Source organism: Apium graveolens, chromosome 10 (assembly GCF_009905375.1).
Source record: "Apium graveolens cultivar Ventura chromosome 10, ASM990537v1, whole genome shotgun sequence".
Classification (NCBI taxonomy): domain Eukaryota; kingdom Viridiplantae; phylum Streptophyta; class Magnoliopsida; order Apiales; family Apiaceae; genus Apium; species Apium graveolens.
The window spans coordinates 82,246,063-82,263,463 of NC_133656.1; positions in this window are offsets into that span (position 1 = coordinate 82,246,063).

Below are 17,401 nucleotides of genomic sequence, written 5' to 3' on the forward strand. Positions count from 1 at the left end.
TCCAAACCCGGGTCAGAAGTTTGGGGCTCACAACACACACATCATAATATATAAACCTGTATATAAATTATTATAAGCACTGACCCTTTTACACAACCACGGATCGTAACAGGTTAAAGTATGAAAACAAGCCACATCCTTAACTTTTATTACATCGTACCAAACCCCAACTAGTTCAACTTACAATTGATAATGATATCATTCTTATAATCTCGCATAACTCGTCTACAATATAAGCTCCTGCTAGCTCGATCCAACTTAACCTGGAATCCTAGCTCGCACGTTGGACTGGGAATCCTTGTTATTAACAAATTTTCCTTTTCAGCTGTTAAAAACATAAAAAGTTTTGCAAGAGTGAGCTAACTAGCTTAGCAAGTCATAATAGCAACAATTGAGGTTAAATAATAATCAATTGAAGTGATTGAGAAGAATCAAGTTTCTGAATAAGCAATGATTAGAATTGGATATTTACTTTTCATTTTAAAAAAAACCATGGTTAGGCTGCTGATCAGTCATGCACTAACCCCGAGCAAGGCTCCCAGCTTTGCTCTATATATTGGATCCAAGGCACACATTGGCCTATTATGACCACGAATCTGGTCCACATTTATAAAACCATCCAATTCTAAAATAATTCAATATGATAACCAATGTAGTTCAATAAGTTGTATCATAAACAACATTTATCTTGATGCACAGGGTGATTCACAATACCATTAAGGTATAACAAGAGATTCAAAAAGTTTAGCTTTCAATCAAGGAAAGAATCAGAAATTTGAAGATCAGGGGTTCAAGGGTTCCAAGGATTGGTCTTCTATTAAACAAGGAATAAGGGTTGGTATATCAAGCAATTCAATATTAGAAATCAGTATGTGGTAGATATGTATTTGTGGAGTAGTATCGTATGTGTTTGGATCGTATATGAGAATTCAACAATCAATGGTTTATGAAGAACAAGGCTTATGGCTCAATATCAAGAAGAATCAGGATTCAAGGTTAAATAGTTTAAAGCACTTGCAATATAAAAATAAGTTATTTTGAATAATAGCGACATGTTATGAAATAGTTCGAAAATATTTGCAATATATCTTGAAGAAAAGTTCAGAAGTACATGCCTTATCACTGACGATTTCTACATTACTTGTACTCATCTAACAGTTTTACTCGTCAACCTCTTTCATTCTCTTTCTATACCTTGCTTTTATTTATCAATCACTTGCCTTTTCTTTCTATGCTTCGATTCTATTTATGGATCACTGGTTTCCTTTTATATGCCTTGCTGACTCTGCTAGGCATCACAAATATCTATCAAATATTCATGCTCATATTACTTTAATCGTCACATAGGCGTCATAAGCTTTCATCTACCCTTCGTTTTAACCAAATCCGATTTACGGATTGAAAGTTATGACTAAAACAGTCAAACCACAACCACATAGGCATACAACGCATCATTCAATGAGCACGTAGTACATAACACGTAAGGTATTCGATCAAAATAAATTTTCAAAGAAGATTCGGGGTTAAAATGATCTTCCAGGTATTTAATATGAATTTTTGAACCATTTTTGGAATTAAAACGCGTCTCCGAATCATTTTATAATTAAATAATAGGGTTCGAACGCCCGAATCTGACTTTAAAATAATTTTATAATAATTATTGAGCCTTGAAAATAATTTAAAATAATATTTTAAAGCTCGAAACTATTTTTGAGAATTTTTAAATCAATTTTAAATAATTAAATCTAATTATTAAATCAATTAAAATTAAATAATAATTAATTAAATTAATTAATCAATTAATTTTAAATTAATCGATTAATTAAATAATTAAAAACTAATTAAAATTAATTAATAAAATAATTTCGATTTATTTTTGAATAAATAAATAATTAAAATAATTTTCTTAATTTAAAATGGTTAAATAATTGATTTTCTGATTTTTAAAATAATAAAAATATCATTTCTAAAATATTTTTAAACAGAAAATCTAACTTTTGTAATATTTTAAAACAGAAATCCCTGCTTTGCAAGATTCACAAATATACAGGGGCTAACCTGCATTTTTGCCATCTTCCCCGGCTCGCCGCCGTTCGCCGGTCGGTCGCCATTAACAGCGACCGCCGAGTTTTTATGGCGAGCCTAAATAGCACCCAAAACTCGACGAATTTAACTGGATATATTCCCCTCGTTCCCAGCTGACAGGGAATAAATAAATCCTGATTGCGTGGTTAATATTGTATTAATTACACATGATTTGGGCTGCATGGCCCAATAAGAAGATGTATGATATTCAGACCAGAAAGATTAACACATTGATCAGGCCTGATGGACCAGATCAGGTCTGATGGAACAAAGAAGGCCCAAAACCCTGATTATTAATTAATTTCGTAATTAATTAATAATGGGAAAATCAACTATTGAGAAGAGTTCCAATAAGGACATAAATCCCTGTAGATTGGCCTCCAAGGAACCTCATAAGATAAGGAATCAGCTTCCTACTTCCTAGGACTCCAAAGTCCATTCTAATTCAGAGACTTGACCACCAAGTCTCCTATGCCAAGTCCAATTCAAGGACTCCCAACATCTATATAAGGGGCCTCACCCCGCAGATCAGAACTATATTTTTTGGCTTGATTCTCTAATTCACAGAGATACGTAGGCATCTCGTAAAGGCAGAGTTAAGCTACGAAACACGAGAGCAGCCATTAAAGGCCTTGAGCTCCCGAACCTTAGTAATCAATACAGCAAATAATAACCTTAGTTTTATATCCATAACATTTGGCGCCGTCTGTGGGAAACAACAACAGCCATGGTAAAAACACGGAGAACAATTAGAGCTCTTGAGGAAGGAACACCATCGGGGACAACCCAAGTGATTTCGTCAACCGTGGAGATGCCTCCTCATTCTACTTATGCAGCTACCCAAGGAGAAGCCCAGATAGGGGCAACTCAACCTCAGCCATAAGGGATGATTCCCTCGGCTATTCAAGGTACGCATCCCCAAGTTCAATAACTATATGCACCTGTGAATTCTCGACCCATCGGGTACGAATATTCAACTGTTGTAACTACTAACCCCCTTATGGGATGCCCCTTTACCCCGAGGTTGGAGGAAGTGGACATGCTGGACGGAGTGAAGCGCGAGGGCGATCGCCCCCATACATACGAGGTTTAGCTCCTATCCCTGAGGATCAAGAATTTTCTGGTCCTTACACTGAGAGAGACTCCGAATCTTCGGATGATGAAGTAGCCCTGAGAAGGAGACGTGCTGGCAAAGAGCCGATGGCTGATGGTAGCCAACATCCTCAAAGCACCCAAGGGACGAATCCCCGAGAAGTGCAGGAAAAGATCAAGGATCATGAGGCTGAGATTCAAAGGTTGTGGCGCGACTTGGAGGTGCACCAGACCACCAGACCCCCAGTACCTCCTAGGCGGAGGAATTCTCCTCATATCATAGACCTGGATGGTCCAATACAAAGAAGGGCTGTTGTCCCAAGGGCTGATCCAAGCAATCTTCTTCCCCTTGGAGATCCTGATGATCCAACTCCACCATTCACTGAGGAGATAATGAATTCCCATATCTCAAGGAAGTTTAAGATGCCCACTATCAAAGCTTATGATGGCACGGGAGATCCCGCTAATCATGTCAGGACATTCTCTAATGCACTGTTGTTGCAACCCGTGAATGACGCTATTAAGTGTCAGGCCTTTACTCAAACCCTGTCGGGTATGGCTCAAAGATGGTATAGTCATTTGCCCCCGAACTCTATCGGGTCATTCAGAGAGTTAAGTCAGGCTTTTATTAAGCAATTTATCAGTGGAAGAGTGCATGAGAAAAGTTCAGCATCTCTCATGAGCATTTTACAGGGAGCAAAGGAATCCTTGAGAGAATACCTGAATCGTTTCAAAAAGGAGGCTTTGAAAGTCCCGGACCTTGATGACAAAGTAGCCATGATAGCACTACAACAAGGAACTAGGGATGAATTCTTTAAGATGTCTTTAGCGAAGCGGCCCCCTGAAAGCATGTTGCAGCTCCAAGATAGAGTCGGGAAGTACATTAAGGTGGAAGAGAGCATGATGAAATTGAGTTCCTCATTCGAAAAGGAAGATTGAACAAATACACTGGAGAAGGAGGGGATAGAGGCAACAACATGAGAAGAAACTTTCATGACCGAAGGAGAGATCAAGAAGATCAGGGGCGAAATCCCCAACCTAGGGGACCGGTGATAAATACAATCATCAGAGGATCGCGCCCCCGAGGGCCTGTGATCAACACAATTTTTGGAGGACCAACTGTTGCTGGGTTATCCAAGAACTCCAGGAAAGCGTATGCTCGAGAAGTTATGCATATTTTTGGGGAAGCCCCGCAGAGGGCCAGGACAGGAGTAACAATGTCTTTTGACGATTCTGATCTGGAGGGTGTAAAATTTCCCCATGACGACCCGTTGGTCATAACCCCGATAATAGGGAACATCCCGGTAAGAAGGGTCCTTGTGGATAATGGTGCTTTAGTGGATATTTTGCTCCATGACACCTTTTTAAGGATGGGATATAATGACTCCCAATTGACCCCAACCATAGGACAAGAACCAAGGCAAGCAACTCAGATGTTGGACTTTGTGGTGGTGAAGGCTAGTTCGACTTACAACGCTATCATGGGAAGAACAGGGATACACGCCTTCAAGGCAGTCCCTTCTTCCTATCATTCAGTTATGAAGTTTCCAACCCGAGATGGGATTGGAGAAGAGAGAGGAGATCCAAAAATGGCTAGAAGTTGTTATATGGCCTCTTTAAGGGCAGACGGAGTTGGGGGGCAGGTTCTCCCTATTGAAGACCTGGATATCCGTGAGAATGATGAGAAAAGAGGAAAGCCAGCAGAAGACTTAGTTTCAATTCCTTTAGCCCCCGAAGATCCTGAGAAGGTGATTTTTATTGGAGCCAAGCTCGAGGAGCCCCTTAGAGGGAAGTTGGTGAAATTTTTGCAAGAAAATAACGATGTGTTCGCTTGGTCGGCAACTGATATGCCAGGAATAGATCCGGAACTGATCACTCACAAGCTGAATGTGGATCCAAGTCGGAAGACGGTGAAGCAAAAGAAAGGAAGTTTCACCCCAGAAAGACAAAAAGCCATAAAACAGGAAGTGGAGAAGCTCTTAAAGGCTGGTTTCATAGAGGAGATTCAATTTCCAGAGTGGTTAGCAAACCCTGTAATGGTGAAGAAGTCCAATGGAAAATCGAGGATGTGTATGGATTTCTGTTGTGAATATGTTGTGTACTTGATGATCACTTAAACAAAATGTCTAAGTAGATTTTACTTAGTGAAATAATGTAGCACTCGACCGATAAGAGTTTTAGTCCCGACGGATAACTCATTATAGTCCCGACGGATGATTAACTTATTATACATCGAGTGAGTAGCTTATGTAATAATAAGTTTGTAGCACAGTGATGTATGCACCTTTGTATAGAATCTATAGTAGCATATAAGTCATGTTAACTTTAACTAGATATGCAGAATAGGTTGATTAACTGTACATAAGCAATGTCTTGTAATTCTGTATAAGTGAAATGAAGTCAAGTGCCAAAATAGCTACCGACGGATGATTAACAAAGCTTCGATGGATGATCAAATAACTATCAATGGATGTTTAACATAGCAGTCGACGGATGATCAATTAAGTCATCGACGGATGATCTTAAAGTCGACGGATGATCATATCAAGATTCAAACATCAGTTGAACAGTGAAATCTGACACACAGCCGTCGAGTTGGATAAAACACACTGTGGAAGCCCATTAACTGGGTAATAGAGGACGAAAAGTAGCAAAGATCAAAACTGTTAGATTTTATATTTGTTCAGTTCTTTTGACTTTGTAATCTTGGTAATATATAAACCAAGAGAGTAGCAAATAGAAATATAACTGAGATAGCTGAGAAACATAAAAACAGAGAAATCTTTGTAAGCACAATCTTTAGCATTTCCTGTATTCTCAGCAGTTCTATTTTGTAAGCAGCTGTGAGCATTTCTGCACACAGAGTCCTCTCGATATATTATATATATCTCTGGTGGAATTGTTTAAATCCACCAGAAAGTTTTTAAAGACTCTTATTTTTAATTACTTATGTTTTGATTCATTCAAGTTTACATTCCGCATTGTGCTAATCAAAACAAATATATCCATAATCGAGTTGAACATTTTTATTTCAAGAAAAAGGTTCAAGAATTCCATTCAACCCCCCTTCTGTAATTCTTGCTATATTGTTAAGGGACTAACAATTGGTATCAGAGCAAGCTCTTAATCTACAAAGAGTTTAAAGATCAAAACAATTCAGCAAGATGAACAAGAAAGATGTTGGAGTCAAGATTCCTTTTCTTGATAAAGATAATTACCATCATTGGAAGGTAAAGATGCATCTTCATATGCTTTCTCAAGATGAGGCCTATGTGGACTGCATAGAAAGAGGCCCTCATGTTCCAATGAGAGCTGCAATAGGAAATGAACCATCTGTTCCAAAGCCAAGGCATGAATGGTCTGATCCTGATATTGAACAAGTCAGGAAAGATAAAAAGGCCATGAACATTCTGTTCAATGGTGTTGATGCAGACATGTTTGATAACATTATCAACTGCAAGACTGCCAAGGAAGTTTGGGACACAATACAGATAATCTGTGATGGTACTGAGCAAGTAAGAGAAAATAAAATGCAGCTCCTGATTCAGCAATATGAGCATTTTCACAATGAAGAAAGTGAGTCACTCACTGACATTTTTAATAGATTCCAAAAGCTACTAAATGCTCTTAAATTGCATGGAAGAGTCTATCAGACTAAAGACTCCAATCTGAAATTTCTCAGATCTCTTCCAAAGGAATGGAAACCAATGACAGTCTCATTGAGAAACTCACAAGATTATAAGGAGTTTACTTTGGAGAGACTGTATGGCATTCTAAAGACCTATGAGCTTGAAATAGAGCAGGATGAAAGAATGGAGAGAGGAAAGAAGAAAGGAGGATCCATTGCACTAGTTGCTGATCTGAAAAAGGAGAAGGAAGTGAAAATGGAAGCTGTAGAATCAACTTCAAAGGCCTGTGAAAGCAAGGGTAAAGGGCTAGCTGCAGAAAATGAAGATTCATTGAGCCAAGATGACATGGAGGACATTGATGAGCACCTAGCATTCCTTTCAAGAAGATTTTCCAAGCTCAAGTTCAAGAAGAACTTTGGAGCTGCCAAGCCAAATAGAAACATGGAGGATAAATCAAAATTCAAGTGTTTCAAATGTGGCTTGGCAGGGCATTTTGCAAATGAGTGTAAAAAGTCAAATTCCAGCAAGAAAAGATTTGAGTCTGTAGATTACAAGTAAAAATACTTTGATATACTCAAACAAAAGGAAAGGGCTTTTATCACACAAGAGAATGACTGGGCAGCTGATGGCTTGATGAAGATGAAGATGTCAGCTATGTCAATCTAGCCCTTATGGCCAAGTCTGATGAAACAGAGATAAGTTCCTCAAGCAATCAGGTAATCACTACAAACCTTGCACATTTATCTAAAGCTGAGTGTAATGATGCAATAAATGACATGTCTATATAATTGTATCATTTGCGTGTTACACTTAAGTACCTCACTAAAGAAAGTGCTAAAATCAAATAAAACAACTTGTTTTTGAGTGAGAGGAATAATGTGCTTGAGTCTCAGTTTGTTGAGTTTGAGAAACTAAAAATTCAGTGTAGAATTGCCAAGGAGGAATTAACTGAGTCCTTGAAAAAGGAAGAAATTTTAAAGAAGCAGCTCGATCGTGAACAAGAGGTGATTAAAGCATGGAAAACATCCAGAGATGTTCATGCTCAATCAAGGTTCAAGGAATTGAGTCTTTTTATGATGAAGCCTGGGAAAAGAATAAGGAGAAACTAGAACCTATTTTGGTAGATGGGTTGCTGACAGATGTAGACTCGACGGATGATGAGGAGTATCCGTCGGATAACAAAAAGTGTTATCCGTCGAATGATAAAAATCCTCATCTGTCGGCTGTAAGCAAACCCATTAGCAAAGCCAAATTAACCAAGCTAAATGATAAGTATGGGTCTGTTTCCAAGAACTTTGTTTCAGGAGAGTCAAGTCAAGTCAAGCAAGGGAAGAAGGCTAATGTTGGTCACATGACTGTCAAACAGTTAAGTGACAGACTTGAGAAGATAGAGGTAAAAACAGAGATTAAAAAGAAAAACAATAGGAATGGTAAAGTAGGGATTAACAAATACAATAACTACACACCTGACAAATATGCTCCTAGAAAAATCTGTGTCAAGAGTGTGGTAGTGTAAATCATTTGTCTGTTAATTGCAAATCTGCCATGCCTACTCCCATGTCTGTTCAGCCTCAATTATCTAACATGAATGCCATGCCTCTCATGCCTGTTAATGCTATGCCTACACAGAACATGAATGCACAGTTTGCTAATATGCCATTTGCACCAAATTCATATTATGCTGCATACAATATGCCTCAAATGCCATTTAGCATGCCTTACTGGAATAACATGATTGCACCAAGCATGCCATTTCCTATTAGCCATAACATGCATGATAATTCTGTTGCATCTAGTGGTTTCAAAGGCCCAACCCAAATGACTAAGGAAGAATCTGAAATTCCTAAGTCAAATGAGTTAAGACCTAAGAAATAGAAGAAGAAAGCTAACAAGGCAGGACCCAAGGAAACTTGGGTACCAAAATCAACTTGATTTGATTTTGATGTGTGCAGGGAAACAGAAGGAATCTTTGGTACTTGGAAAGTGGTTGTTCAAGACACATGACTGGTGATTCTACCCTGCTCACAGAGTTTGAAGAGAGAGCTGGCCCAAGTATCACTTTTGGAGATGACAGCAAAGGTTATACTGTGGGATATGGCTTGATTTCAAAGGACAATGTCATCATTGAAGAGGTTGCCTTAGTGGATGGTCTCAAACACAATCTGTTGAGTATCAGCCAGCTTTGTGACAAAGGCAACTCAGTAACCTTCAACAAAGAAACCCGTGTTATAATTAATAATCAAAACAACAAAGTGGTTCTCACTGGTGTGAGAAGAGGAAATGTGTACCTACCTGACTTCAACTCAACTAAAGAAGAATCTGTAACTTGTCTTCTTAGTAAAGCAAGTCAAGATGAAAGTTGGCTATGGCACAAGAAGCTATCCCATTTGAACTTCAAGACCATGAATGAGCTGGTAAAGAAAGAGCTAGTTAGAGGCATTCCTCTGGTGGAGTTTACAAAGGATGGACTGTGTGATGCCTGCCAAAAAGGGAAGCAGGTTAAAGCATCATTCAGGAAGAAACTTGATTCAGCAATTGAAGAGCCTCTGCAACTGCTTCACATGGATTTGTTTGGACCAGTCAATGTATTGTCAATTTCAAAGAAAAGATTTTGCCTAGTAATTGTAGATGATTTCTCAAAGTTCTCTTGGACCTATTTCCTAAAGTCCAAAGATGAGGCTAGTGAAATCATCATCAATCACATAAGGCAAGTTAACAATCATCCTGATTTCAAAGTTAGAAGAATCAAGAGTGACAATGGAACTGAGTTCAAGAACTATGTCATGAGAGTATTTTGTGAGGAAAATGGGATCTTGCATGAGTTTTCAGTAGCAAGGACTCCACAACAGAATGGAGTAGTGGAAAGGAAGAATAGATCTCTTATTGAAGCTGCAAGGACAATGCTTGAAGAATCAAAATTACCAACTTATTTCTGGGCTGAAGCTGTAAACACTGCATGCTACACTCAGAACATCTCTCTGATTAATCAAGCAAGATGCATGACACCTTATCAATTGTTCAAGAACAAGAAGCCAACTCTAAACTTTTTTCATGTCTTTGGCTGTAAATGCTATATTCTGAGAAATCAAACTGATCAAAATGGGAAGTTTGATGCTAAAGCAGATGAAGGAATTTTTGTTGGATATGCTGTTGGTAAAGCATATAGAGTCTACAATCTAAGAACCAACATTATTGTTGAATCTATACATGTTGTGTTTGATGATAAAAAGATTGAAGGACTCAAAGATGGAGATTACCATGAAAGCCTCAAATTCGATAATGTTGAGATGGTCAGTGATGAAAGTGATGATGAGAGTGATCAAGAAACAGTGTCTAAGGATAATGCAGACAAATCTACCACAAATGAAGCACAAAACTCAACATCCATCGAGTTACATAATGCTTCATCCGTCGGAAGGCAATCTGTATTATCCGTCGGAAGACAACCTGCCTCATTCGTCGGTACTCAAAATTCACCATCCGTCGGTTTATCAAAAGGAGCAGGAAGTCAAGGCAGATCACCCATAGAAAGTACCCCTATCTCAAATCAAAGATCCACAAACTCAGGGGGAGTTTCTAGCAATCAAAACTCAATCACACATCAAGACAACATTGAGGTCTCTTCATCTAGGGCTAATCTACCTCAACCAAGAAAATGGACAAAAGATCACCCCTTTGAACTGATTATTGGTGATGTTTCTTCCAGAGTTCAAACCAGGAGAGCAACTCAAGAAGAATGTCTATACAGCAGCTTCCTGTCTAAGGAAGAACCAAAGAAGGTAGAAGAAGCCTTGTTAGATCCTGATTGGATTTTAGCTATGTAGGAGGAGCTAAACCAATTTGAAAGGAATAAAGTATGGAAGTTGGTACCCAAGCCTAAAGGAAAGAATCCAATAGACACCAAATGGGTATTCAGAAACAAAATGGATGAAAATGGCATAGTACTAAGGAACAAAGCAAGATTGGTTGCTAAAGGCTATTGCTAGTAAAAAGGGATAGATTTTGATGAAACATTTGCTCCTGTTGCAAGACTTGAAGCCATCAGAATCTTCTTAGCCTATGCAGCCCATGCCAATTTCAAGGTCTATCAAATGGATGTCAAAAGTGCCTTTCTGAATGGAGATTTGGAGGAAGAAGTGTATGTAAGTCAACCTCCTGGCTTTGAAGATCCAAATTTCCCAGAGTATGTCTATTATCTACTGAAAGCACTTTATGGACTAAAGCAAGCCCCTAGAGCCTGGTATGACACTTTATCAAAGTTCTTTTTCAAAAATCACTTCACAAGAGGTATTGTAGATAAAACTTTATTTTTCAGAAATGTTATTGGCTCTAGCATACTTGTTCAAATTTATGTAGATGATATTATTTTTGGCTCTACAGATGAGAAACTTTGTAAAAAGTTTGTCAAACTAATGCAAAGCAAGTATGAAATGAGTATGATGGGAGAACTAACTTACTTTCTTGGTTTACAAGTTAAGCAAGTTAGTGATGGAATATTCATTAGTCAAACTAAATATATTTTTGATCTTTTAAAGAAGTTTGATCTAATGGATTGCACATCTGCAAAAACTCCCATGGCCACTGCAACTAAGCTTAAACTAAACACTACTAAAAAGTCTGTGGATATTTCAAGTTATAGAGGCATGGTTGGCTCACTTCTGTACTTAACAGCTAGTAGGCCAGATATAATGTTTGCTATATGTTTGTGTGCTAGAGTTCAGGCTGATCCTAGAGAGTCTCACTTGATAGCTATTAAGAGAATTTTCAGATATCTCAAAGGAACACCAAAACTTGGCATTTGGTATCATAGAGATTCTGGTTTTGATCTAACTGGTTATTCAGATGCAGATTATGCAGGTTGCGGAATTGATAGAAAAAGCACAACAGGAACCTGTCAATTTTTAGGAGACAAGCTTGTGTCCTGGTTCAGTAAAAAGCAAAATTCAGTTTCTACTTCTACAGCTGAAGCTGAATATATTGCTGCTGGCAGTTGCTGTGCACAGATTTTATGGATAAAAAATCAATTGCTAGACTATGGTTTGCAAGTTGAAAGGATTCCTATTTTCTGTGACAACACAAGTGCAATTGCCATCACTGAAAATCCAGTGCAACATTCAAGGACAAAGCATATAGACATCAAGTACCATTTCATAAGGGAACATGTAATGAATGGTACTGTAGAGTTACATTTTGTTCCAAGTGAGAAGCAACTTGCAGATATTTTTACCAAGCCACTGGATGAATCCACCTTTTCTAGGTTGGTAAGTGAGTTAGGTATGCTTAATTACTCTTGAATTTATCTGAATTATTTTGCAAGATGAAAAGTAGCCAGAAATTTAGCTGATTTTTAGTCTTGGATGAAATTTTGGCTAAGTCAAAATTTGCATCTCGACGGATGACAATTATCCATCGGGTTGAGTCATCCGTCGATATACAAATTGTAAATAAAAATCAATTACTTTTCTGGAATATTTTAAAGCTCGACGGATAACAGTTTATCCTCATCCGTCGAAGTGTCTAAATCTTAACCGTTAATTACCTGAACATTATCCATCGAGTATACTTACAGTTTGTAAGCATTACACGACGGATAATGGGTGGAATTTTTACAGTTTATTTTAAAACGGCTATTTTAGGCAATTTCTATTGGGTAATTTACTTCTCTATATTATTTTTATCCGTTGATTTTGAGTAAAGTATAAAAGCTTATTTCATTCTAATCATTTTCTTTTATCATTCTCAAATTCAACTGTGTTATTTCATTCTCTCTCAAGCAAAAATCCTCTTTCTCTTCAAGCTTTTCTTCTCTAACAATGGCACCCGTAGTAAAGATCATGTCACAGACTGGGTTCATATATGAAAAGAACAACTTCACTGCTTTGGTCAATAAGGGTATTCAGCAATCAGAAGACTATCATAAGATGATGGACTTCGTGAAGAACTACAAGTTAAGTTTTGCCATGCTGGAATCACCCACAATTTATTGTGAAGTTGTTGAAGAGATGTGGACAACAGCAATCTACAACTCTACTGACAAAACCATCACTCTGACCATCAAAGGTAATGAATTCTGTATCAATAGTGATGTAATAAAAGCATGTTTCAAGATTCCTGATGATAATGTAACTGCACCACACACTGACACTGATATTGTCAATATGCTCAATTCCATTCATTATGCACTTCCTACTACAAAACTAAGTGACATTAGAAGACTAGGTCTTAGGAAGGAATGGAGTTACATGTGTGATGTTGTAACTAAAGTCTTTTCTGGAAAAATCAGTAATTTTGATTCTGTGAACATTTCCATGCTTAACATGCTATACATGCTAGTTACAGACAAATTTTACAATTTCAGTGACCTTATTGTGTATGAGTTAGGTTTTAAATTAGGTGACTTAGCCAAAAGAGGAAAGAATGTTTACTATGCTAGATTTTTTATGCTTTTGGCTAACCATCTTTGTCAAGAGATTGTGCTTGAGAACCCAAACAACAAATTAGCTTGTTGGGTTCAAGAGAGAAGAATTATTGCAGACTTAAACAGAGCCAACCATCACAGGGATGTGCCAATGTTCTATTTTCCTGTAATGCTGACACCTCAGGTAAGTGAGGTAAGTTCATCCATACTCTCAACTATTCCAATCTCTTCTATTTCTTTGACTTCAGGCATAGCTATGGCAACTGTGACAATGACCAAACAGTTGCCTACCAAAGCTGCCAAAACAAGTGCAATTTCTAAATCCAAATCAAAGAAAACCCCCTCCGGTATCTCTCAAAAGGTACCAGTTGAAAAATCTACCAAAGCCAAAGAGGGAGTGTGAAGGAGGGTAAGATAGGTGAGGAAAGGGGTGAACATCAAAGAAACCCCAAGGATAAGGTTGGAGAGTTGAGTGAATCCCAGCCTAGCCATACTGCAGTTTCCCAACAAACTGCAGTGCTTAAAAAGGACAAAAGCTCACTTCTAGCTGCATCCTCCCAAAAGGATGTGGCTATTGAACAAATCTCTCATCCAAGAGTACAGGCCAAGAGGGTTAGGGACACAAGCTCACCCCAAACTTACACTAGAAAGAAGAAATCCAAAACAACAGGGGATGCACAGGGCACACACTTAGTGCAAACTGGTGCTAAAGACACAGTCCCTGCACCTTCTCAAATTCAGATTGATGTGGCTCCAATAAATGTGGAGTCACAGCCAAAATCACTCATTATAGAAGCCACTGAAACGCAATACTCACCAATTAACTCACTGGAAGTGGACATGATAAACACTTCAATTCCTGATTCCCCTTCTTTAACTCTGTTGGGGAAGCCAAAATCTAGTGCAAGTGAGCATCATCTTTTAGATGATTTGTTGGCTCACTTGCCAATTCTTTCAGATTCTATTGTGACATATGTGCCTCAAATAACTTCAATCAACACAGAGTCAACAATAGTTTCTCTTCCCACCTCATTCATTTCTACTCTCTCGATGGATATTGCTCATCCGTCGAGTAGTGATTGTATCCCGACGGATAAGCTTAACATCAGTTTCCGTCGGATAGCTTTACCACTCACCCGACGGATATCACTTATCCGTCGAGTTTCTCTGCACAACTTCAAACTTCAATAATTTCAAGTGCAGAAGATTTAGTGGTAATACAATCACTCTTAGGACTGAGAGAGGAGAGTGCATTGAGTGAGAGGCTGGGTTGCTCCCAGGAAAAAGGAGAGGAAAAGAGTGAATCTCAGCAATCCATTCATTCAGGATTGGCAAAAGTGAGTGAGAGGAGTCCCATCTTAGTAGGTGAAGGTGAGGGTATGAGGGTGGGGAGCCAGGGTGAGACCCTGATGCAAAAAAAGAGAGAATATGAGAGAAAGGCAAGTACTGGAGAAATAAGGATGGAACCAGCCATTGCTAGTGAGTCAATGATTATGGATGATACTGAAAAGGAAAGACAATTTCAGCAACATTACAAAGCTGTAATTGATAACATTTCCTTGGATGCTGACACTTTTACTCACCCTGTTTCAGCCTATCAATTGTTGGCTGCTCAGGGCAATGTGGAGGCAGAGTAGACTTTGAATTTAGTGCATACCACAGAATCTCTTCAAAGAGATAAAGCTGCTGTGAACAGAATGCCTTCTCAAGCTGGAGAGCCATCTGAAGAATTTGGAGTAAATTCTGATGATGATGACTCTGGTTCTTTGGATGGAAGCATGAACTTAGGGGGAGCTGAAGGCCCGAGTTCTGCTTTAAGTTTACCTGAATGGGCATGGGCAAAGGAATCTACACCAGGACAATTTGAGGTGTCTTTGGTCAAACAAGTAATAGCTATTCAACAGGCCCTTCAGGAAACTTCAGATGCTGGTACCAAGGCTGTTCTTCAAGCTCACCTGGACTCTCTACATCTAATGAAGATCCAGCACTTAAGACAGAATCTCAGTGTGGATGAATTGAAAAGGGATATAGCTGACTTGAAGACCTATAATTCTGAGAAGCTGGATTCAGTAATGCCATATGGTACCATGCAAGATCTATTACTGAGATTAAGGAGAGAATCAGATTCTGACAAGAAGATAGCCAAGCTGGAGAACAGAGTTCAAGTTATTGAGAATTCAGTGGCTTTACTTCTTCAAAATCAACAGACTCAGACAAATCTTCTTATGCAACTGGCTAAAGCACAAGGCCTAACTCCTCCACTTGATGATAACAAAAAGGGGGAGAGAGAATCAAGTAAGGGGGAGAAAGGACCAATTGAGAGGGAGAAACTTCTAGTTCAAATCAGCAAAGTAATTGTACCTTCAATTACTATCTCCAAGCCACCAGTTGCAGATGGTATAGATCTTATCAATGCAGCAGTAGAAAATTTGAAAGATGCTGATAAAGGAAAGTTGACTCTGATCAACTGGAAAAAGATTGATGAGGACATACAGAAAAAGTTTGAATTAGTCAAGGAACCAGTTCAGTCAGCCATCCATCACTCTCATGTCAAGCCAATCAGTGTGAATGAGATGAGCATGAACTATCTGGAGAAAGGAAAATCTTCCTGCATCAAGACTACAAAGGCTGAGATAATTCTTAAACCAAGGGAAAACTATCCAAAGTCATCTTTGAAGAACCCTATGGATGCTGTGTATGAGACACCCAAGCCTGATGAAAAGAAGCTTCTGTCAAGATCTATTGTCTTCTACAAAGATCCAGCTGATTCAGCCTCAAGAAAGAGAATTGCAAAGATATTCAGAAATGGGAAGGAAATTTGTGTGGTAGCTGGACATCCACAATTTGCTCATGCAAAGAAAGAAGAAAAGCCAGATTGAAGCAGGAAAAGAGGCAAGCTGCTCTAGATTCAAAGAAGTCTAAACAAAAGAAAGAACAGTTTGCTATCTTGGCCAAGCTACAGGCTGTGAATTCTTCTCAACAAATTCCCTCTCAACCATCTCAAGCTACTGAATCAAAGAAGAAGATTGAAGAACAGAAGAAATCCCCAAGAAAGAAAGAACTGGCTAAAAGAACAAAAAGGAAATTGGATGTTGTTGACAAGGAATTGGAAGATCAATTTCCTAAGGAATCCACTCAAGCTAAAACTCAATCATCAAAGCCCTCTGTGGTATTTGAAAATATAAGGGTGGTGGACCCCTACAGGAACATACATGGAGAGCCTATTGTGCCAAAGGATGAGCCAATAGACTGGGATAAATTACTAATTCCTGACTTCAACTTGCCAATTCTTACTAAGCCAAGAAGGACAAAGTCAAGGGCAGTCAAGAAAATGAAGTTGTCACATCTCAAATCCAAGTCAGTAGTCAAAACTCAACCCAAGGTCAACAGGGGAGACTACTTGTACTTATGTGACATCAAAGAATTCTCAGATCTAAACCTTTATCTGGAGGAGCTGGATGAGGTAAGGGCAATTGATGCATACAGAAACCTACCTGAAAGGTTGGTGTTCAAGTACAAAGGAGGAAGGGAGATTCAGTGGCCTCTTCACAGGATACTTCAAGAAAGTCAAGCTGTGTTGATCAAAGTCTATTCATCCTTCAAGAAAAACTTTGGGTTCAATGTAACTGCAAGAAGATTAGTATTGAAGAAGATTGAAGAGCTAAGGAGTGTTAGAGCCAAAGATGCACTTCCCAGGACTCTTATCATCCCATACACAGGGAGAAGAGTGCATCTAAAGCCCTACTGGCTAATGGAATTCATGGATGACAAGGTTGTGAGAAGATTCTTCAGATTAGAAGACCAATTGAGTATCTCTAGCAATGAGACTCTCTTGGATATGCAAGAAATATTAGATCTCTTAGAATCTGATGAATTAGAATTCCACAGGCAGCTCCAGAATCAAATTGAAGAAAACAACAGAAAGCTTGGAAGAAGATCCAGACCTTCAAGAAACTAGAAAAATCTGTTCAGGCTAGATGAGCATCTTGAACTGACTGTGAGCCAAACCTTGTACATTTTGTTTAATTTGAAGCACTTTCAGTTTTATCTACTTATCTTTAAAGATATATGTTTAGGATGTTTTGTAATCATCAAGTGTCTCTTAATTTATGGCTACAATTCCAGTAGACATAAATTGGGGGAGATTGTTGTGAATATGTTGGGTACTTGATGATCA